The sequence below is a fragment of the Dendrobates tinctorius genome, unplaced genomic scaffold (genome assembly GCF_039654945.1).
Source record: "Dendrobates tinctorius isolate UK_male_01 unplaced genomic scaffold, ASM3965494v1 ptg000156l, whole genome shotgun sequence".
In the NCBI taxonomy this organism is placed as follows: Eukaryota; Metazoa; Chordata; class Amphibia; order Anura; family Dendrobatidae; genus Dendrobates; species Dendrobates tinctorius.
Window position 1 is genome coordinate 21,266,705 of NW_027361823.1, and position 24,783 is coordinate 21,291,487.

Below are 24,783 nucleotides of genomic sequence, written 5' to 3' on the forward strand. Positions count from 1 at the left end.
TGGCCTCATACTGTATATAGGAGGCTATATGTGGCCTCATACTGTATATAGGAGGCTATATGTGGCCTCATACTGTATATAGGAGGCTATATGTGGCCTCATACTGTATATAGGAGGCTATATGTGGCCTCATACTGTATATAGGAGGCTATATGTGGCCTCATACTGTATATAGGAGGCTATATGTGGCCTCATACTGTATATAGGAGGCTATATGTGGCCTCATACTGTATATAGGAGGCTATATGTGGCCTCATACTGTATATAGGAGGCTATATGTGGCCTCATACTGTATATAGGAGGCTATATGTGGCCTCATACTGTATATAGGAGGCTATATGTGGCCTCATACTGTATATAGGAGGCTATATGTGGCCTCATACTGTATATAGGAGGCTATATGTGGCCTCATACTGTATATAGGAGGCTATATGTGGCCTCATACTGTATATAGGAGGCTATATGTGGCCTCATACTGTATATAGGAGGCTATATGTGGCCTCATACTGTATATAGGAGGCTATATGTGGCCTCATACTGTATATAGGAGGCTATATGTGGCCTCATACTGTATATAGGAGGCTATATGTGGCCTCATACTGTATATAGGAGGCTATATGTGGCCTCATACTGTATATAGGAGGCTATATGTGGCCTCATACTGTATATAGGAGGCTATATGTGGCCTCATACTGTATATAGGAGGCTATATGTGGCCTCATACTGTATATAGGAGGCTATATGTGGCCTCATACTGTATATAGGAGGCTATATGTGGCCTCATACTGTATATAGGAGGCTATATGTGGCCTCATACTGTATATAGGAGGCTATATGTGGCCTCATACTGTATATAGGAGGCTATATGTGGCCTCATACTGTATATAGGAAGCGATGTGCAAAATCATACTATAGGTAGGAAGGAATTCAAAAGAAGGAAATATCCAGCTACAGGTTCAGGGAAAAATTTTTAAAAACAAAAAAATGAAGGAGAGAGATAAAGTGGCGCCTGTGTAAAAGGATTTCTAACTGCTGTGAGTCTAGATACCAACCACAAGGAAATCAAAAGGATTATAAATATTTGTGATAGACTCGCGCTGAAAAAAGCTGGGAGAAAAGCTAGTCACTTATTAATTATCTGACCACAACATTTTATTGGGTCCTGCTGTCTCAATTTAGTTTGATTAACCCCTTTCTGCCATTAGACATACTATCCCGTCCATGTGCCCTGGGACTTAATTCCCAAGGACGGGATAGTACGTCTAATGCGATCAGCGGCGCCCATGTGGTGAGCGCCGCTGATCGCGGCCGGGTGTCAGCTGATTATCACAGCTGAAACCCGGCACAATGTGTCAGGGGCGGTCACGGACCGCCCCCGACACGTTAACCCCTTGTACACCGCGATCAAACACGATCGCAGTGTATCGGGAGTTAAAGGGAAGCTTCGGCAGGGAGGGGGCTCCCTCCGTGCTTCCCTGAGCCCCCCACGGCAGCGCAATGTGCAGCGCTGCTGCGGGGTGCTCTTTCCCTACAGGCCCCCGTATCCAAGATGGCGACGGGGGGCCTGTAGGGAGCTGATTTCCTCACTGCCTGCAAAGCGCAGGCATGAGGAAGTCTGCAGAACTGCCTGTGACAGATTTCTGATCTGTCACAGTGATCTGTGATGTAACAGATCAGCGATCTGTCACAGGACAGTGATGTCCCACCTGGGACTATGTAATAAAGTAAAAAAAAAAAAAAAAAAGTGTAAAAATAATTTTAAAAAAATCGCTAAATAAATTAGTAAAAAAAAATAAAAAATATTCCCCAATAAATTCATTTTTTGAAAAAAAAAAAAAACAATAAAAGTACACCTATTTGGTATCGCTGCGTCCGTAGCGACCCGCCCTATAAAACTGTCCCATTAGTTAACCCCTTTAGCGAACCCCTTAAAAAAAATACAAATAAAAAACGAAGCAAAAAATGATTTATTATCATACCACCGAACAAAAAGTGCAATAACGCGCGATCAAAAAGACGCATATAAATATCCATGGTACCACTGAAAACGTCATCTTGTCCCGCAAAAAAACGAGCCGCCATACAGCATCATCCGCAAAACAATAAAAAAGTTATAGCTCGCAGAATAAAGCGATGCAAAAATAATTATTTTTTATAGAAAATTGTTTTCATTGCAATAAAAACGACAAAAGATAAAAAAACGACCTAAATGAGGTATCGCTGTAACCGTACTGACACGAGGAATAAAACCACTTTATCAATTTTACCGCACGCGGAACGGTGTAAACGCACCCCCCCAAAAGAAATTCATGAAACGCTGGTTTTTGTTCATTCTGCGTCCCAAAAATCGGAATAAAAAGCGATCAAAAAATATCACGTGCCCAAAAATGGTACCGATAAAAACGTCAACTCGTCCCGCAAAGAATAAGACCTCACATGACTCGGTGGGTCAAAATACGGAAAAATTATAGCTCTCAATATGTGGTGATGCAAAAACTATTTTTACAATAAAAAGCGTCTTTTAGCGTGCGACAGCCGCCAAACATAAAAACCGCCATGAATAGTAAATCAAACCCCCCGTTATCACCCCCTTAGTTAGGGAAAAATAATAAAATTAAAAAAAAGTGTTTATTTCCATTTTCCCATTAGGGTTAGGGCTAGGGTTAGGGCTCAGATTAGGGTTAGTGGTGTGTTGGGGTTAGGGTTGGAGTCATAATTGGGGGGTTTCCACTGTTTGGGCACATCAGGTGCTCTCCAAATGCAACATGGTGTCTGATCTCAATTCCAGCCAATTCTGCGTTGAAAAAGTCAAATGGTGCTCCTTCCCTTCCAAGCTCTGCCATGCGCTCAAACAGTGTTTTACCCCCACATATAGGGTATCAGCATACTCAGGACAAATTGCAAAACAACTTTTGGGGTCCAATTTCTCCTGTTACCCTTAGGAAAATAAAAAATTGGGGGCAAAAATATTTTTGTGGAAAAAAATGATTTTTTTATTTTCATGCCTGGGCATTATATACTTCTGTGAAGCCCTTGGGGGTTCAAAGTTCTCACCACACATCTAGATAAGTTCCTTAGGGGGTCTAGTTTCCAAAATGGGGTCATTTGTGGGGGGTTTCCACTGTTTAGGTACATTAGGGGCTCTCCAAAGGCAACATGACACCTGCAGACCATTCCATCAAAGTCTGCATTCCAAAACGTCAATACTTCCCTTCCGAGCCCCGACGTGTGCCCATACAGTAGTTTTCTCCCACATATGGGGTGTCGGTGTACTCAGGACAAATTGGACAACAACTTTTGGGGTCCAATTTATCCTGTTACCTTTGGGAAAATAAAAAAAATGGGTACTAAAAGATCATGTTTGTGGAAAAAATACGATTTTTGTATTTTCACGCACGGGCTTTATAAACTTCTGTGAAGCACTGGGGGGTTCAAAGTGCTCACCACACATCTAGATAAGTTCCTTGGGGGGGTCTAGTTTCCAAAATGGTGTCATTTGTGGGGGGTTTCTACTGTTTTGGTACATCAGGGGCTTTCCAAACGCAACATGGTGTCCAATCTCAATTCCAGCCAAAAACGTCAAATGGCGCTGCTTCCCTTTCGAGCTCTGCCATGCGCCCAAATAGTCATTTACACCCACATATGGGGTATCAGTGTACTCAGGACAAATTGCACAATAACTTTTAGGGACCTATTACCCTTGGAAAAATAAAAATTGGGGGTGAAAAGATCATTTTTGTGGAAAAAATATGATTTTTTTAATTGTACCGCTGTACGTTATAAACTTCTGTGAAGCCCTTGTGGGTTCAGAGTTCTCACCACATATCTAGATAAGTTCCTTGGGGGGTCTAGTTTCCAAAATGGGGTCACTTGGGGGGGTTTCCACTGTTTAGGTACATCAGGGGCTCTCCAAACACGACATTGTGTCCGATCTGAATTCCAGCCAATTTTGCATTGAAAAAGTCAAATGGCGCTCTTTCCCTGCTGAGGTCTGCCATGTGCCGAAACAGTGGTTCCCCCCCACATATCAGGTATCGGCGTACTCAGGACAAATTGCACAATAACTTTTGCAGTCCAATTTCTCCTGTTACCCTTGGTAAATTAAAAAAAATTGAACCTGAATATTTTTTTAGTGAAAAAAAAGTTAAATGTTCATTTTTTTTTTTAAATATTCAAAAAATTCCTGTGACGCACCTAAAGGGTTAATAGACTTCTTGAATGTGGTTTTGAGCACCTTATGGGGTGCAGTTTTTAGAATGGTGTCACTTTTGGGTATTTTCTATCATATAGATCCCTCAAAGTGGCTTCAAATGTGATGTGGTCCGTAAAAATAAAATGGTGTTGCAAAAATGAGAAATCGCTGGTCAATTTTTAACCCTTATAACTTCCTAACAAAAAAAAATTTTGGTTTCAAAATTGTGCTGATGTAAAGTAAACATGTGGGAAATGTTACTTATTCAGTTTTTTGTGTGCTATATCTCTGTGATTTAAGGGCATAAAAATTCAAAGTTGGAAAATTGCGAAATTTTCAAAATTTTAGCCAAATTTCCGTTTTTTTCACAAATAAACGCAAGTTATTTGAATGAAATTTTACCACTAACATGAAGTACAATATGTCACGAGAAAACAATGTCAGAATCACCGGTATCCATGGAAGCGTTTCAGAGTTATTACCTCATAAAGGGACAGTGGTCAGAATTGTAAAAATTGGCCTGGTCATTAACGTGCAAACCACCCTTGGGGCTTAAGGGGTTAACAAGAAAAGCGAGAGCAAAAAAAAAATATTAGCCTTATCCTCCTTTATATTCAGACATAGCTAGGGGGAGCATTTATGCAGGGGGCATTTATGCACACTTTATCAAAGTACAGTTTATCAAAGTACTGGCAGTTATAACATGGCACTTAGACAGGGCAGGAGACAGGTAAGACATTTATATACATCTACTCCCTGTACATTTGGAGTACAACAAATATATACCATATGCATTTGTGTAATTTATATCCTTGCCGCTGCATTCACACACATCCACCTCCCTGGCATTAACTCTCTACACTCCATCCATATTGGCCCCTCACTCCTTTCCTCTCCTATGTATAACACTCACACTCTTTTCACATTGTTAAATTGCACAGATCCAGTCAGTCCTACCATTCAACATAAGAGACGCTCTCATAAATCACTTAACCATCTGCTCACTCTTTATCCTCCTTCTCCTAGTCGCAGGAGACATTGCTCCCAACCCAGTTCCCCCATGTTATAGAAAGTCAAACCCCCCAACTGCTACACTCAGAAACCCCTCTAATCTTATTAATATTCCCTGCATGCCATCTGTCTCTCTTAATTGTGCACTTTGGAATTCTCGCTCAGTGTGTAACAAACTCTCCTTCATTCATGACTTTTTCCTTTCTAATTCTCTTAACCTCCTGGCTCTGGATCCAGCAGTCAGACACTACCGCTGCTGCTGCTTTTTCATACGGGGGACTACACTTCTCTCATACCCCAAGATCAGACAATAGAGCAGGTGGAGGCGTTGGTCTGCTCCTATCACCAAAATGTACCTTTCAGGTTATCCCTCAACACCCTCACCTTCCCTTCTTTTGAGGTCCATGCTGTCAGACTCTACACCCCCTTCTCCATTCGAGTGGCGGTGGTGTATCGTCCTCCCGGCCCCTCCCATCAGTTCCTGGATCATTTTGCCACTTGGCTTCCACATTTTCTCTCCTGTGACATCCCTACCCTCATCATGGGAGATTTCAACATCCCCATTGCTCTTCCCCTCTCACCATCTGCTACTCACCTTTTATCGCTAACCTCCTCGTTTGGCCTTTCGCAGCTTACTAATTCTCCAACGCATGAAGACGGAAACTCCCTCGACTTGGTCTTCTCTCGGCTTTGTGCAGTGGATGATTTCGCAAACTCCCCTCTCCCGCTCTCTTACCACAGTCTTCTTTCATTCTCTATCAAGAACTGCCAGGCTGCTCAGGTCACCCCCACTGTCCATACTTATAGAAACATATATGCCATTAACACCCAGAAACATATGAAGAACTTGCAGTCTTCATTGGCCCCCATCTCCTCCCTCTCATGTCCTGATTCTGCATTGAAGCATTACAATGAAACACTTCAAAGTGCCCTGGATGAATTTGCATCCCCTATAAATAGAATACCACAACGCAGACGACGACAACACTGGCACACCCTGCAAACACGTTTCCTGCAGCGGTGCTCCAGGTGCGCCTAATGTCTGTGGAGAAAATCCAATCTACATGAAGATTTCATCCGTTTTAAGTTGATGCTTAGAACATACAACACTGCCCTTCACCTCTCCAAACAAGCCTCTTTCAACACCCTCATTACCTCACTGTCCAATAACCCGAAACGTCTCTTTGTCACTTTTCATTCTCTACTCAACCCAAGAGTACAGGCCCCAACCACGGAGCTCCGAGCTGATGATCTGGCCAATTACTTCAAAGAAAAAATTGACCAGATTCGACAGGAAATTATCTCCCAATCACCTCATACCATGCACTGTCCTCCCTCCCTCACTGCATCTAGCTCACTCTCTGATTTTGAACCAGTCACCGAAGAAGAAGAAGCAAGCAGGCTCCTTGCATCTTCTCGCTCTACCACTTGCACCAGTGACCCATTTCCGTCACATCTCCTCCAGTCCCTTACCCCTGCTGTCACCCCTCACCTAACTAAAATATTTAGCCTCTCTCTCTCTTCTGGTATCTTTCCCTCCTCACTTAAGCATCCCATCATACATCCACTACTTAAAAAACCATCCCTCGACCAAAACTGTGCCGCTAACTATAGACCTGTCTCTTATCTTCTCTTCATCTCTAAACTCCTGGAACGCCTGGTCCACTCCCGTCTTATCCGCTATCTCTTTGATAACTCTCTTTTCGACCCTCTCCAATCCGGTTTCTGCTCTCTACACTCTACTGAAACTGCCCTCACTAAAGTCTCTAATGATCTACTAACAGCTACTGTAAATCAAATGGTCATTACTCCATGCTAATTCTCTTGGATCTCTCTGCAGCATTCGACACTGTGGATCATCAGCTCCTCCTCACTATGCTCCGTTCCATTGGCCTCAAGGACACCGTTCTCTCCTGGTTCTCCTCCTATCTCTCTGACAGCTCCTTTACTGTATCTTTTGCCGGTTCCTCCTCCTCTCACCTTCCCCTTACTGTTGGGGTTCCTCAAGGATTGGTTCTAGGCCCCCTCCTCTTCTCCTTGTACACTGCCCCTATTGGTCAAACAATCAGTAGATTTGGTTTCCAGTACCATCTCTATGCTGATGACACCCAATTATACGCTTCTTCTCCTGAAATCACGCCAGCCTTTCTAGAAAATACTGGCGATTGTCTAAACGCTGTGTCTAAAATCATGTCCTCACTATATCTGAAACTGAACCTGTCAAAGACTGAACTCCTGGTGTTTCCTCCCTCTACTAATGTACCTATACCCGACATTGCCATTTCTGTGTGTGGTTCCACTATTACTCCCCAGCAACAGGCCCTCTGTCTTGGGGTCATACTTGATTCCGAGCTTTCCTTTGCCCCCCACATTCAATCACTGTGTCGCTCTTGTCATCTGCACCTCAAAAACATTTCTAGAATTCGACCTTTTCTTACTTTTGACTCTGCAAAAACTCCTACTGTTTCTCGTATTCATTCTCGTCTCGACTATTGTAGCTCTCTTCTAATTGGTCTCCCTCTTACCAAACTCTCCCCTCTCCAATCTGTCTTGAATGCTGCAGCCAGGATCATATTCCTCATTAATCGTTACACCGATGCTTCTACCTTGTGCCAGTCATTACACTGGCTACCCATCCACTCCAGAATTCAGTATAAACTTATTACCCTCACCCACAAAGCCCTCCATGGCTCAGCACCACCCTACATCTCCTCCCTTGTTTCAGTATACCACCCTAACCGCGCACTCCGTTCTGCTTATGACCTGAGGTTAGCATCCTCAATAGTCAGAACCTCCCACTCCCGTCTCCAAGACTTTACACGTGCTGCGCCAATTCTTTGGAATGCACTTCCCAGGTTAATACGATTAGTCCCCAATCCCCACAATTTTAAGCGTGCCCTGAAAACGCATTTATTCAGACTGGCCTCAACACATTAACCTAATCTATCCCTGTGTGGCACAGCCAAAAGTTTTACCATAACCAGATTCCCGGCATCATGTTCCCACATGCTTTATGCATCCTTTAGCCCTCTGTGTTTGTACTGTTACACACTTAACATTATGGCTGGTCCATACAATCAGGGCAACTGTTACCACCCATCTTTCGTGTCTACCTCTTTCCTCATAGACTGTAAGCTTGAGAGCAGGGCCCTCATTCCTCTTGGTATTTGTTATAATCTATGTGATTATTGTTATGCTGTAATGTCTATTGTCTGTACAAATCCCCTCTGAAATGTAAAGTGCTGCGGAATATGTCGGCGCTATAGAAATAAAATGTAGCATTATTATTATTATTATTATTATTATTATTTAAGGGGTTATACAGACTACTTAGATGTGTGGCAGAGATAACAAGAATGGAGTACAATTAAGGATACAAGAAGATGGGTAAGCAATGCATACCATATAAAAATACAATGCAGGTCACATGGGGCATTCAGGAGCATGGGAGAGAGGGGTGGAATTCAGCAATGCATGCCATTTAAAAATACAATGGAGTTCACATGGGGCATTCAGGAGCACGGGAAAGAAGGGTGGATTTCAGCAATGCATACCATGTAAAAATACAATGCAGTTCACATATATATATATGGGGAAAGGGGCCAGGATATATATATATATATATATATATATATATATATATATATATATATATATATAGGGGGAAGGGGCCCCGGACGTATATATATACAGTGGGAAGGGGCCAGGATGGATATATATACAGGGGGAAGGGGCCAGGATGGATATATATATATATATATATGGGGAAAGGGCCCAGAATGGATGTATATACAGGAGGAAGGTGCCAGGATGGGTATATGGGGAGCCAGGATGCATATATATAGAATCGTAGAGTTGGAAGGGACCTCCTGGGCCATCTGGTCCAACCCCCTGCTCAAAGCAGGATTCGCTAAATCATCCAAGTCAGATGTCTGTCCAGCCTCTGTTTGAAGACTTCCATTGAAGGAGAACTCACCACTTCTCGTGGCAGCCTGTTCCACTCATTGATCACTCTAACTGTCAAAAAGTTTTTTCTAATATCTAATCTGTGTCTCCTCCCATTCAGTTTCATCCCATTGCTTCTAGTCTTTCCTTGTGCAAATGAGAATAAAGTTGATCCTTCTACAATGTGACAGCCCTTTAGATATTTGTAGACAGCAATTAAGTCTCCTCTCAGTCTTCTCTTTTGCAAACTAAACATTCCCAAATCCTGCAACCTTTCCTCATAAGACAGGGTTTGCAGACCGGTCACCATTCTGGTCGCTCTTTTCTGAACTTGCTCCAGTTTGTTGATGTCTTTTTTAAAATGTGGTGCCCAAAACTGGACACAATATTCCAGATGAGGTCTGACCAAAGAGGAGTAGAGGGAAATAATGACTTCACGTGATCTAGACTGTATGCTTCTGTTAATACATCCTAGAACTGCATTTGCCTTTTTTGCTGCTGCATCACACTGTTGACTCATATTCAGTCTGTGATCTATTAGTATACCCAAGTCTTTTTCACATGTGCTGTCACTTAGCCCTATTCCTCCCATTCTATATATGCTTTTTTCATTTTTATTGCCCAGATGTAGTACTTTGCATTTCTCCCTGTTAAAAACCATTCTGTTAGTTACTGCCCACTTCTCCAGTTTATTTAAATCTTTTTGAATCCTCTCTCTCTCTTCTCTAGTATTAGCTATCCCTCCTAGCTTTGTGTCATCAGCAAATTTAATCAGTTTACCCTCAATTCCTTCATCTAAATCGTTGATAAAGATGTTGAACAATACAGGGCCCAGGACAGAGCCCTGTGGTACCCCACTTGAGACATTCTTCCAACTGGATGTGCAGCCATTTACGACCACTCTTTGGGTCCGATCACTAAGCCAGCTATGAATCCACCTAACAGTTGCCTTGTCCATTCCATACTTAGTCATTTTTTCAATAAGGATTGTGTGAGAGACTTTGTCAAATGCTTTGCTGAAGTCAAGATATACTATATCTACAGCATTTCCTTGATCCACCCAATCAGTGATACCGTCATAGAAGGAAATTAAGTTAGTCTGACATGACTTATTAGTTACAAACCCATGCTGACTCTGTTTGATCACTTCATTCTTATCCAGGTATTGACTTACATGTTGTTTAATAATTTGTTCAAAGATCTTTCCTGGGGGGGCCAAGATGGATTTATGGGGGAAGGGGGCATTAAAAGGGACTAGGACATGGGACATATGAGGGCCAGAATGTATAGCTGAGGAAGCTGGATGGATATCTGGGGCCAGGCAGGACAAGGGACATGGGGGGCCAGGCTGGGGCATATTATAAAATAAAGGGGGCCAGGCTGTGGCATATTATAAAATAAAGGGGGCCAGGCTGGAGCATATTATAAAATAAAGGGGGCCAGGCTGGGGTATATTATAAAATAAAGGGGGCCAGGCTGGGGTATATTATAAAATAAAGGGGGCCAGGCTGGGGCATATTATAAAATAAAGGGGGCTAGGCTGGGGCATATTATAAAATAAAGGGGGCCAGGCTGGGTGAGAATATTAAATAAAGGGGGCCAGGATGAGGGACTTAATTACTGTTTGAGGGCCAGAATGAGGAACATGATATATTAGTTTATGGTGACAAGTGGGGAACATAATTTCTTTAGGGTCCAATTAGGGACATTATTACTACTGTAATATAATTTACTTTTGTAATATAATTTACTTTTTAGTATCCTGTTTTCCATGTAGGGAACAAAAGGGAGTTCCTGTTACTGAGCAGGGCGGTACTATATCGCTTTTCTTCTTCATCTGACGTAGTGTAGAAGTCAGGGGAAAAGTGGGGAACGTGCTCTGGAAACGATCAGCTATTGATGACTGTGTTATTTTTTGCAGAGACGAGTCCTGGCTGGAAGAAGTGGCGGTCTGTGCTGGTTGAAGAAGAAAAGCGAGGATGAAGGACTTTAACTACAGATGTCACTGGTGAGTCAGTGTATTACATGTACACGAAAAAGTAGAAGTCCATCTCAAGGAATAAAAATGATGTAGCTTTATTGCAAAGATCCCAAAAAAAAATTTTTTCAAGAAAAGGCTGCTATGTCCATAGAAAGTATACCCCTAAGGGATTACTTTGAACTGATCTGCAAAGCACCTGGACACGTTTCGGACATCTAATGTGCTTAAACTACCTGAGTATCCTGTGTATAATGTCACTGGTGATCATTGTATTACCTGTTCACTGACACTGTATACAGAGCTCCTGTGTATAATGTCACTAGTGATCCCTGTATTACCTGTACACTGACACTATATACAGAGCTCCTGTGTATAATGTCACTGGTGATCTTTGTATTACCTGTTCACTGATACTATATACAGAGTTCCTGTGTATAATGTCACTGGCGATCACTGTATTACCTGTGCATTTACACTATATACAGAGCTCCTGTGTACAATGTGACTGGTGGTAATAACAGTGTTGTTAGTATTGTGGTTGGTATTCCTAATCAGTATTGTGTATTCGGTCAGTATGTGGTGGTAATTTGTGGTCAGGTCACGGTGTTGCAGTATTTCTCCTTGTATGTGGTATTATTTGGTTCCTATATGCTGGTAATAAGTCATATTATTCGATCACTATGTGGTGGTAATATGTGGTCTGGTGATGGTGTGACAGTATTTTTCCTTGTAAGTAGTATTGTTAGGTCAATATGTGGTCTGGTCAAGGTGTGATTTCTCCCCTGTATGTGGTAATATTGGTCTTGGTATAGGGGATTATTTTGTATATGGCGGTCATTTGTTCTATTAATTAGGAGAAGATTCTTTATTTCTATTAGAGATTAAATACTTTGTACACAGCTGCAGAGATGCACTTACAGGGGTTTCCTGAGGAAAAAAGTAATAATCACCTCTCCACAGGATAAGTGATAATGTATTGATTGGTGGGGGTCTGACTGCTGGGACCTATTCAGCAAAATGTGGAACTTTTTATCTCCATTAGACTGGAGTGGCATGTCTGACTTGACCACTGATCCATTCTTTCCCTCAGTGACTACACTTTTTTTCTTTTATAGAAGCCCCAAAGAGAATGGAGCTGCGGTCAGATATCCCACCTGCCGCTCCATTTTAAAATGGGGATAAGTGTTCTATCAACGATAAAACTTCCTCATTCTTCCAATCAGTGCAGTATCTAATGGTCGGACCTAAGCGATCACCTATCCTGTGGAGCCCATGGATTGGTGATAACTTGTTTTAACCAAAGAACCCCATTAATGTAAACCACCATAATTATACATCCCAGTTATGGGGGCGCACAGTAGATGTGCAGGAGCCGCCTGTGTTTTACTTCCGAAGCTCCACTATAAGGCTATGTGCACACGTATGCAGAAAATTTTTGCATAAAAACAGGACTCCTTCCCAGAAAACGAGCGTTTTTTGCCGCATCTCCAGACACGTCAATCAATAGGCTGTTCAGACACTTTGCACCGCACTGTGTGACTGATGTCCTATGCAAGCCTTATCTGTGGGCATTTTTCCCACTACGCAGCCAGCTCCTCTTTTTTCTTTGGATACTGGCTGTCTTCATCAGTGGGTTGCACCTGTGCTGCCCGAAGCCTTTTTCAATGGAGGTCTGCTGCATCCTGCTAGTGCATCAGTCAAGGATTGATGAGTCTACCTTTCATGTTAGCCATTACTATATGGGGCGGTAAGTGGAGCTCTGTTTTTGGGAATCATATGGCAGCAGCGGCTCAGTATTGGGGTATCAGCAGGATGAGGAGTTTGTGCAGGTTGGAAATACATTTGCACATGGAAACACAAGAAGCAATGGGATGAAACTGAAAGGGAGAAGATACAGATTAGATATTAGAAAAAACTTTTTGACAGTTAGGAAGATCAATGAGTGGAACAGGCTGCCACGAGAGGTGGTGAGTTCTCCTTCAATGGAGGTCTATAAACAGAGGCTGGACAGACATCTGTCTGAGATGGTTTAGTGAATCCAGCATTGAGCAGGGGATTGGACACAAGGATTATGATTCTACATGTGAATGGTGCTGGAAATGTGAGAAGTCAGATGTGTCATTGTTGTATTCTCTGCAGATGAGTCCTGGCTGGAGAAGTAGACATGTCTGTCTGGGCCACATGGAATAGATGGAAAAAGTGAATAGCTCCACCTGAAAGAACATCATCTGTAAGTCACCATCTATAACTGTACTGTAATCTCTTATGTGTTCTGTAGGACTGGTATCTACCACTATGTGTCACCATATGGCGGTAATATCAGTGCTGGTCTTTGTATAGAGATTTATTTTCAATAACAGTGTGGTCATCTCCTGAGGTTCCCCTATACCGCCATAGCATGATTACCTAGTTAGAGGCCACAAGGAGACACAGACAGAAAGGGCCCCTGTGCAAGAACAATATATGGGCCCTTTGCAGCCCAAGAGCACCTTCTTTGGAGGTAGATATGGGCCCCCATACTTCTTGCACCCATGTGCGGTTGCGCAGGTTGCACCAATGATATGTTCTCCTGTTAGGAGCCCACTCAGATGTTTTGCCCCCCTGAGCTGAACCCCTAGCTACGCCTCTGCGGAGATTACATCACTTCTGGCGACCTAGGTGACACGGCGGGACATGCGACAATCCCCTGTGACGTCACTGATTGTCAGGTATCAATGAAAAGGTGCCATCGGCAATTCTCTGAGGCGCATCACATCTCAGGCGTGCTGACCAGACTCCATCTTAGGTATGGGCAAATTAGTAATGGCTACACGCTAATACGTTTCTAGGCTAAGCATAGACAGAATACATTGGTTAGTGGTATTGTGCATGACCTAATCTAATACCGGCAAAAACTAATGTGTTAATCTTAAAGTGACAAGTAAATCTAACTCATGTTGTGTATTCTGCCATATGTACTTGTAAGCTGATTTATATTGGCCTCACATCCTGGGAACTACGTGTAAGAACTCACCGCACATGATGTGGATGGTGTGAGCACGTTACAGACGATCCCCAGTCATATAAAGGCATGCCACAACTGTATCCCCAATGAGGTGAATATCTGGAGTACTGAGATATGTGTATATAGACGGGTATGCCTTCTTGATGCTACAATTTAATGATACAAAATATTGTTCTATTTTCTTGGTGGATTGTTGACTCCATGTCTTTAGTAGATAATTCCATGTTGGGAGTGTCCATTGTGCTCCATTTTACAATCCCCCTATTTAAGGCATAGGGCTGTTTTTGGCATATTGTGAATGTAACCTGCTTTCTGTTCTGATGATATGGTTTCAGTGGTTGTTCTGTGTTTTCCCAGCTCCCATCTCTGAACAGATGGACTACAGGACAGTGTGGAGGCCATATACTATAGGAGGCTTATTTAGGTCATAATATGGACAGATATTGTGTGTGGGCTGGTGAATTTTGTGTACAAGGGCTGCTTTTTAGTCCCAGTTTGGCCCTGAATCCCCTCGTGTATCTGAATGCAAGGAAGAGTGTGAAGTTGTGCTCATTGTGCAGTAACACTTGGTCATCTCTGCTCCGTTCTGTCTTCCAGCGCAGGATTAAATTGCTCCGACTCCATATCTGGCTTCACGGCTTGATCATAGATGCTGGGTCCTGATCCCCAACAAAATCCCACCAACCCAAGATTGTGAAAGAAACACACAAAACACTTTTATTGGATGTTAAATGGACCAAATTTTATTCCAAATCTCATAATTATTATAATTATTAATTTCATTCAGTGTCTGAAATTTAGAATCAGCCAATTACTATGAAAAAGACACTGAAAATGGCACAACCCCCGACTCACGAAGAATCATCCTTCAGCACTCAGGAGAGGAAAAACCCCCTGTGGAGGAAACCTCTAGGGAACCATGGCTGTAGGACTGCCCTTCCCTTGGGCTTAGAAGGTTAATGCCAACATGTAACAGCAAATTGTACCAGAATTTGTACATTGTGTCATATTTGTTATGGAGAAGCCTAATGCGACCTCTCCAGGCCGTACACATAAAGGTGAAGGCGGCGAGTACTGGACGTGAGGGAGATCTGGCTGCAACATCTGTCACCCCATTGATCTGGCTGGCTAGGCGGTATGGCTGATCTGGCTGGCTAGGCGGTATGGCTGATCTGGCTGGCTAGGCGGTGTCCCCTTCCTCCCATTGTGGAGTGATGAAGCTCCAGGTCTCCAGACACATCAAGTACGGCTCCTCCTACGGCGGAATGACTTGTGGTTCTGGAATCTTCTCCTGTATCATAGATGCAAGTGTTTATGACATCAGCGCAGTTGCCATAGTTACTACAGGTGTTTTATACTGTTGTTTCATTGGCTGGAAAGTCCCTCTTAGTGTTCCAAAGAATTAACCCTTGAATGACTGGCATTATGCCTTTCTCCAGAAGCTTGTAAAATAAACTTGTCACTAGACAGGACCATTATCATTATTATATTTTAAAGTTGCTCCAACCAAAGTCTAATAAATGAGCGCATCTTCAGAGTTGATGTGTAACAAGCACAATAATTCCATTAAGCCCTACGAAATGTATAAATGCACAACATGAGAACAGAGCAGTCTCATAGAAAATGAATGATACCGAAGTGAGTGCAGTTAGATATAGGAGGCTATATAGGGGCTCATACTGTATATGACAGGCTATATGGGGACTCACACTGTATATAGGAGGCAATATGGTGGCAAACAGTGTATTCAGAAGGCTATATGTGGCCTCATACTTTATATAGGAAGCGATGTGCAGGCTTATACTGTATATAGGAGGCTGTGGGTGCTCCTACTGTATATAGAAGGCTATATGTGGGTGCTCATACTGTATATAGGAGGCTATATGCGGCCTCATACTGTATATAGGAAGCGATGTGCAGGCTCATACTGTATACAGGAGGCTATGTGGGTACTCATACTGTATATAGGAGGCTATGTGGGTACTCATACTGTATATACTGTAGGAGGCTGTGGGTGCTCCTACTGTATATAGGAGGCTATGTGGGGCCTCATACTGTATATAGGATGCTATGTGGGTGCTCATACTGTACATAGGAAGCGATGTGCAGGCTCATACTGTATATAGGAGGCTATGTGGGTGCTCATACTATATATAGGAGGCTATATGTGGCCTCATACTGTATATAGGAAGCAATGTGCAAAATCATACTATAGGTAGGAGGGAATTCAAAAGAAGGAAATATCCAGCTACAAGTTCAGGGAAAAATTTTTAAAAACAAAAATATGAAGGAGAGAGATAAAGTGGCGCCTGTGTAAAAGGATTTCTAACTGCTGTGAGTCTAGATACCAACCACAAGGAAATCAAAAGGATTATAAATATTTGTGATAGACTCGCGCTGAAAAAAGCTGGGAGAAAAGCTAGTCACTTATTAATTATCTGACCACAACATTTTATTGGGTCCTGCTGTCTCAATTTAGTTTGATTAAGAAGGAGAGAGAGAGCAAAAAAAAAAGAAAAAAAATCTTAGCTTTAACCTCCTATATATTCAGACATAGCTAGGGGGAGCATTTATGCAGGGGGCATTTATGCACACTTTATCAAAGTACAGTTTATCAAATTACTGGCAGTTATAACATGGCACTTAGACAGGGCAGGAGACAGGTAAGACATTTATATACATCTACTCCCTATACATTTGGAGTACAACAAATATATACCATATGCATTTGTGTAATTTATATCCTGGCCGCTGCATTCACACACATCCACCGCCCTGGCATTAACTCTCTACACTCCATCCATATTGGCCCCTCACTCCTTTCCTCTCCTATGTATAACACTCACGCTCTTTTCACATTGTTAATTTGCACAGATCCAGTCAGTCCTACCATTCAACATAAGAGACGCTCTCACAAATCACTTAACCATCTGCTCGCTCTTTCTATCCTCCTTCTCCTAGTCGCAGGAGACATTGCTCCCAACCCAGGTCCCCCATGTTATAGAAAGTTAAACCCCCCTAACTGCTACACTCAGAAACCCCTCTAATCTTATTAATATTCCCTACATGCCATCTGTCTCTCTTAATTGTGCACTTTGGAATTCTTGCTCAGTGTGTAACAAACTCTCCTTCATTTATGACTTTTTCCTTTCTAATTCTCTTAACCTCCTGGCTCTTACTGAAACCTGGATCCAGCAGTCAGACACTACCGCTGCTGCTGCTCTTTCATACGGGGGACTACACTTCTCTCATACCCCAAGATCAGACAATAGAGCAGGTGGAGGCGTTGGTCTGCTCCTGTCACCAAAATGTACCTTTCAGGTTATCCCTCAACACCCTCACTAGTCTTCCCTTCTTTTGAGGTCCATGCCGTCAGACTCTACACCCCCTTCTCCATGCGAGTGGCGGTGGTGCATCGTCCTCCCGGCCACTCCCTTCAGTTCCTGGATCATTTTGCCACTTGGCTTCCATATTTTCTCTCCTGTGACATCCCTACCCTCATCATGGGAGATTTCAACATCCCCATTGCTCTTCCCCTCTCACCATCTGCTACTCACCTTTTATCTCTAACCTCCTCGTTTGGCCTTTCGCAGCTTACTAATTCTCCAACGCATGAAGACGGAAACTCCCTCGACTTGGTCTTCTCTCTGCTTTGTGCAGTGGATGATTTCGCAAACTCCCCTCTCCTGCTCTCTAACCACAGTCTTCTTTCATTCTCTATCAAGAACTCCCAGGCTGCTCAGGTCACCCGCACTGTCCATACTTATAGAAACATACAGGCCATTATCACCCAGAAACTTATAAAGAACTTGCAGTCTTCATTGGCCCCTATCTCCTCCCTCTCATGTCCTGATTCTGCACTGAAGCATTACAATGACACACTTCAAAGTGCCATGGATGAATTTGCACCCCCTATAAATAGAACACCACAACGCAGACGGCGACAACCCTGGCACACCCTGCAAAAACGTTTCCAGCAGCGGTGCTCCAGGTGCGCCGAACGTCTGTGGAGAAAATCCAATCTACACCAAGATTTCATCCATTTTAAGTTTATGCTTAGAACATACAACACTGCCCTTCACCTCTCCAAACAAGCCTATTTCAACACCCTCATCACCTCACTGTCCAATAACCCGAAATGTCTCTTTGTCACTTTTCATTCTCTACTCAACCCAAGAGTACAGGCCCCAACCACAGAGCTCCGAGCTGACGATCTGGCCAATTACTTCAAAGAAAAAATTGACCAGATTCGACAGGAAATTATCTCCCAATCACCTCATACCATGCAATATCCTCCCTCCCCCACTGCATCTAGGTCACTCTCTGACTTTGAACCAGTCACAGAAGAAGAAGTAAGCAGGCTCCTTGCATCTTCTCGCCCAACCACTTGCACCAGTGACCCATTTCCGTCACATCTCCTCCAGTCCCTTTCCCCTGCTGTCACCCCTCACCTAACTAAAATATTTAACCTCTCTCTCTCTTCTGGTATCTTTCCCTCCTCATTTAAGCATGCCATCATACATCCACTACTTAAAAAACCATCCCTTGACCAAAACTTTGCCGCTAACTATAGACCTGTCTCTTTTTTTTTTTTTTTTTTTTTTATCAAATAGATTTTTATTAATCAGAATTCAAAATACAGAATATACAGTAAATCTTCCACAAACAGTAGATTTACAAATTGAACAACCCTATTCCCCCTCTCATCCCCCCCCATGTAGACAGCATATATAACTCTTTTCTCCATAAGATTCCTCTTACACCGTAATTTACCATTAGTCATCCTCTTTACCCATATTTTCAATCAAACCATACAAAACAGAAATGTTCCCATGTTCGGATATTAATGGTTTATCTACAACACCAGCATTGTAAAATATAGCACATTCCCATCAGTTAACTACTGTATACCGTATTGTAACCAGGGATTCCACAACCTCTCATAGATTTTTAGAATTGCCTCTTTTAGCATATATACTTTCCTCCAGCTGGATGATACAAGACACCTGTTTCACAAACTCTCTCCCAGAAGGTGGTTCTTTCCTGATCCAGTTCCTCGCAATCAGCTTCCTTGCTTCATATAGTAGTCTGGCTATAACAAGCTTTGCACTACTAACTATTTCAATTTCCTCCACATATCCCAGTATGCAGACCAGTGGGTTTTTGGGTATAACACTTCCGTAAGCCCCTTCTATTCTGTTAATGATATTAAACCAGAACGCAGATAGCCTGGGACAAGTCCGCATCATATGAAGGATTCCGGCATCAGACCCCCCCACATCTTGGACAGCCAGAGTTGTCCCTCAGCCCCATTTTAAAAATCAGAAGGGGGGTACGGTACACACGATGGATCACATAAAGATGGGACAACCTAGCTGGTTCACTCATAGTGAGTTTGAGGACATATTCTAGGACGCTGTCCCATACATCGTCAGTCATCACCCCAATCTCTCCCTCCCATTTGGATCTTGCTTTAAGTGGGAACCCCATTAAATGTGTATGCAACATATCTTTGTAGGTGTTAGAAATTACCCCTTTCGTAAGTCCAGCACCACCACATATATAGTCCAACACTATGTCAGATTGTATCTGCAGGTTTCTGGAAAGTTTTTGAGCCGTAATGACATGCCGTACCTGACAGTAGTGGTACCATTCAGAATCCGGCACCTGAAACTCACTCTGTAATTGCACAAACGGTCTCAGTTCCCCGTTATCCATAATTGGAGACATTAATGTCACCCCCCTACGTTTCCAGCATTCCAGTCTCCCAAGTTTCCGAATCTCTGGGAGGTTACTATTATCCCATATAACTGTGAATCTAGTCAACCTGGTCACCCCTCTCACCCTCTTTAGTCTGTTCCACAGGTCTTGTAAGAGTCGCAGAGTGGGACACCCGTCTCCCATTACACCCATCTTCGCATCCTCTAGGCCAAGTATCAACGGGCTTCTATTTAGTACGTATTCCAGCACTCCTCTGATGACGCCTGCCTTCTCTTGATTAGACCACCTTCTGAGATGTTGACTTTGGGCAGCTAAAAAATACAGTTCTGGATTTGGTAGTGCCAGTCCCCCCTCATCCTTTGGTCTTTGCAAGGTTTCAAGCCTTATTCTAGGTTGTTTCTTACCCCATACCAAGGCCCTAAACAGTGAATTCACCACTCCGAACCTTTTCTGCGGTATCCAGATTGGGGAGTTTTGTAATATATATAAAAGCTTGGGCATTAAAACCATTTTAAGTAGATTAATCCTTCCCACCACCGACAAGTGTAATTTGTACCAAATATCCACCTTAGTTCTTAGAATTGCCAGTAGGGGTACTAGATTAGTATTAAGGTACTCAATCACCGGTAGGGAAACCTGTATCCCCAAATATTTAAACATTCCCACACATTGTAGTTTATTGGCCCCTATGTCTTCCTGAGTCCATACCACCTCCTTGTCCACTTTAAATAGGCTTGATTTAGACCAATTTATGGTCAGTCCTGAGATCTCACCGAACCCCTCAATGGTCTGCACAGCATGATCCAATGAAGCCGAGGGGTCCCCTAGGAATAACAAAAGGTCATCCGCATACAGGGCCACCTTTTCCTCCAAATCGCCATATTGAAACCCCTTTATTGCCTTTTTGCGTCTAATAGCAGACGCCAATGGCTCTATCGCAATAGCGAACAGGAGCGGTGATAGTGGACAGCCTTGCCTCGTTCCTCTATGCAGCTGTATTCCCGCGGACCTTACCCCATTAATCTTAACTCTAGCTGTGGGTTGAGTATACAATAGCTGAATCCACGCTGTAAATTGAGGACCAAAGCCCATACTATGCAGCACTCTCCACAGGTATGACGATTCTACAGAGTCAAAGGCTTTATGGGTATCAAGTGAGGCTATCACCCTCCCGCCTGCGTTATAGACTGGCAACTGCAGATTGAGATATAGTCTCCATATATTGGCTGCTGTTGATCTGTTGGGCATAAACCCCGATTGATCCATATGGATCAATGTATCAATAACACCAGTTAGTCGGTTCGCCAGCACTTTAGCCAGTATTTTCACATCAGCTGTCAGCAAGGATATTGGCCTGTATGAATCTGGAATTCCTGGATTCTTACCGTCCTTAGGAATCAGGGTCGGACTGGGACAAAAAAGCAACCCTGCCACACAAACCCCACCAGCCCACAAACTATAATACTCCTCACCCCGATCAGTGAATTTTTGCTATACTTTGTCGTCTCCTCATCACTCTCTTTAAGGAGTTATTTGAAGAGCCACATGTGAATGGCACCACAGTGCGTATGATTGACCACAGCTCCATTTACATGGTGCTCTTCAAAGCTACGTTTCCCAAGATCATAGGGGTCCCAGCGGTCAGATCCACAACAAACAAAGTCATCCTCTATCCCCACATAATGCTCCATACAGTATTATGTGCCCCATATGTTACTATGTACAGTATAATGGGCCCCATATAATGCTCCATACAGCATAATGGGCCCCATATATTACTTCATACAGTATAATGGGCCCCATATAATTCTTCTCCCCAAACCCCGCTACTCAGTCTCCTCAGTGTATTCTGATCCTCTGCACTGCTTGGCAGAGGGACATCATTAACTTTACGTATATAATTGTCCACTTCGACTGATAGTAATAGTGATTTGTTTGTACCCTGTTTTCTGGGGCTGGCCCTCTTTATGGGGGTGCTCAGGGCATGTGATTATACACCAGTAAAAAGTATGACAGGCTCAAAGTGACCAGTGCCACCTAGTTTCCTACCCCCCTTATTTTATTGGTACTGTGGGCACGCTGACTGGTACTGAGGAAAAGAAAGAACAGAGAGAAAAAAGAAAACAGAGAGAGAAAGAAAGAAAGAAGGGAAAGAAAGAACAGAGAAAGAAAGAAAATAAGAAAGAACAGAGAGAGAGAAAAAAAGAAAGATTAGAGAGATGAAGAAACAGAGATAGAAAGATTCTATAAAGATACTATAGCTGCCCGGCTCCCACTGTAGTGCCCGCCTGAGCCTCCCGATGCAGGACATATCATGATCCGCTCACATGGCCGCCATCCCCGAGTTCAAGGTGATCCTGCTGTCCGTGCTGTTGGAGGAGGACACGGTGATGGATCTGAAGCATTCCCTAAAGTGCCTCCATTTTTCCGTCACAATCTCCTCACGAAATTACCTCATTTCTTGTCAGCTTCTAGCCCGTCACTTTTTGTGGAACGTCACATCCGAATTTTAAAGTGCTCCGCCGTGTACTCCTGTGTCCGCACGAAAAGTAAGCTCCCAGCCGGGGCAGTATCTTTCTCAAAATCGGGACTGTCCCGCTGGGAGGTATGAATGCTCCCCACCATTCACCTGGTACACGTATGGCACCGCATACATCATACACACACGGTTCCGCTTTTTATGCCTCGTACACACGGCTCCGTTCTGTACACCTTGCACACACACGGCTCCACTCCGTAAACCTCGTACACATGCGGCTCTGCTCCGTACACCTTGTACGCACGTGGCCACGCTCGGTAAACCTTGTACACAAATGGCTCCACTCCGTAAACCTTGTACACATGCGGTTCCGCTCCATACACCTTGCACACACGCAGCTCCGCTCCATACACACACGTGCGGCTCCGCTCCGTACACCTCACACATACACACACGGCTCCGCTCCGTACACCTCGCGCACACACAGCTCTGCTACATCCACCCTGTAAACTCTTCCTGACCCCACACAAACTTCACCTCATCCAGGACGATGAGAACCAGCACAGACAGCAGAGTCCTGCATAAACCAAGAGCTGATACTGGGTACTGGGGGAACATTATACTGTGTATGAGGGGGATGGCGGTACAGGGAGAACATTATACTGTGTGGGGGATGGCAGTACTGTGGGAATATTATACTGTGTGTGGGGGTGACAGTATTGGGGAACATTATACTGCATGTGGGGGGATGGTGATACTGTGGGAACATTATACTGTATGTGGGGACAGGAAAGGGACATTGTAATATGTGTTTCGTTACTTCCTGTTTTCCATACTTGGGTCACATGTATCTACCAGAGGAAAAGGAACAAAATGCTATGATTCTTAGAAAGTGACAACAAAAAAGCACCAAGATAGTCTCAGCTCTGAAAAGGTTACTGCCCCCTGTGCCCAGTAATGGGGAATCTCCAGCACCTACCTCCACCTGCAGAGCCCCACTCCACATAGAGAATAATGGAACCACCGGGACCGACCTCCACCTGCAGAGCCCCACTCCACAGAGAATAATGGAGCCTCCAGCACCTACCTCCACCCGCAGAGCCACACACCACATAGAGAATAATGGGGCCTCCAGCACCGACCTCCACCCGCAGAGCCGCACTCCACATAGAGAATAATGGAACCACCGGGACCGACCTCCACCTGCAGAGCCGCACTCCACATAGAGAATAATGGGGCCTCCAGCACCGACCTCCACCCACAGAGCTGCACTCCACATAGAGAACAATGGGGCCTCCGGCACCGACCTCCACATAGAGAATAATGGAGCCTCCAGCACCGACCTCCACCCGCAGAGCCGCACTCCACATAGAGAATAATGGAGCCTCCGGCACCGACCTCCACCCGCAGAGCCGCACTCCACATAGAGAATAATGGAGCCTCCAGCACCAACCTCCACCCGCAGAGCCGCACTCCACATAGAGAATAATGGAGCCTCCAGCACCGACCTCCACCCGCAGAGCCCCACTCCACATAGAGAATAATGGAGCCTCCGGCACCGACCTCCACCCGCAGAGCCCCACTCCACATAGAGAATAGAGCCTCCAGCACCGACCTCCTCCCGCAGAGCCGCACTCCACATAGCGAATAATGGAGCCTCTGGCACCGACTTCCACCTGCAGAGCCGCACTCCACATAGAGAACAATGGAGCCTCCGGCACCGACCTCCACCCGCAGAGCCGCACTCCACATAGAGAATAATGGAGCCTGCAGCACCGACCTCCACCCGCAGAGCCCCACTCCACATAGAGAATAATGGAGCCTCCGGCACCGACCTCCACCCGCAGAGCCCCACTCCACATAGAGAATAGAGCCTCCAGCACCGACCTCCTCCCGCAGAGCCCCACTACACATAGAGAATAATGGAGCCTCCGGCACATCCCTCCACCCGCAGAGCAGCACTCCACATAGAGAATAATGGAGCCTCCGGCACCGACCTCCTCCCGCAGAGCCCCACTCCACATAGAGAATAATGGAGCCTCCGGCACATCCCTCCACCCACAGAGCAGCACTCCACATAGAGAATAATGGAGCCTCCAGCACCGACCTCCACCCGCAGAGCCCCACTCCACATAGAGAGTAATGGAGCCTCCGGCACCGACCTCCACCCGCAGAGCCGCACTCCACATAGAGAATAATGGAGCCTGCAGCACCGACCTCCACATAGAGAATAATGGAGCCTCCGGCACCGACCTCCACCCGCAGAGCCCCACTCCACATAGAGAATAATGGAGCCTCCAGCACCGACCTCCACCCGCATAGCCGCACTCCACATAGAGAATAATGGAGCCTGCAGCACCGACCTCCACAAAGAGAATAATGGAGCCTCCGGCACCGACCTCCACCCGCAGAGCCGCACTCCACATAGAGAATAATGGAGCCTGCAGCAC

The 24,783-nt window shown here is 44.4% G+C and overlaps 1 long non-coding RNA gene across 1 annotated transcript; it reads left to right on the forward strand.

Annotated features, from left to right (window-relative positions):
- The first annotated feature begins 10,937 nt into the window (after window positions 1–10,937).
- Window positions 10,938–14,796, forward strand: LOC141051335 (uncharacterized). The gene is made up of 3 exons (XR_012220630.1): window positions 10,938–11,156; window positions 13,269–13,359; window positions 14,731–14,796. It is a non-coding gene; the product is annotated as an uncharacterized lncRNA (long non-coding RNA).
- The last annotated feature ends 9,987 nt before the right edge of the window (window positions 14,797–24,783 follow it).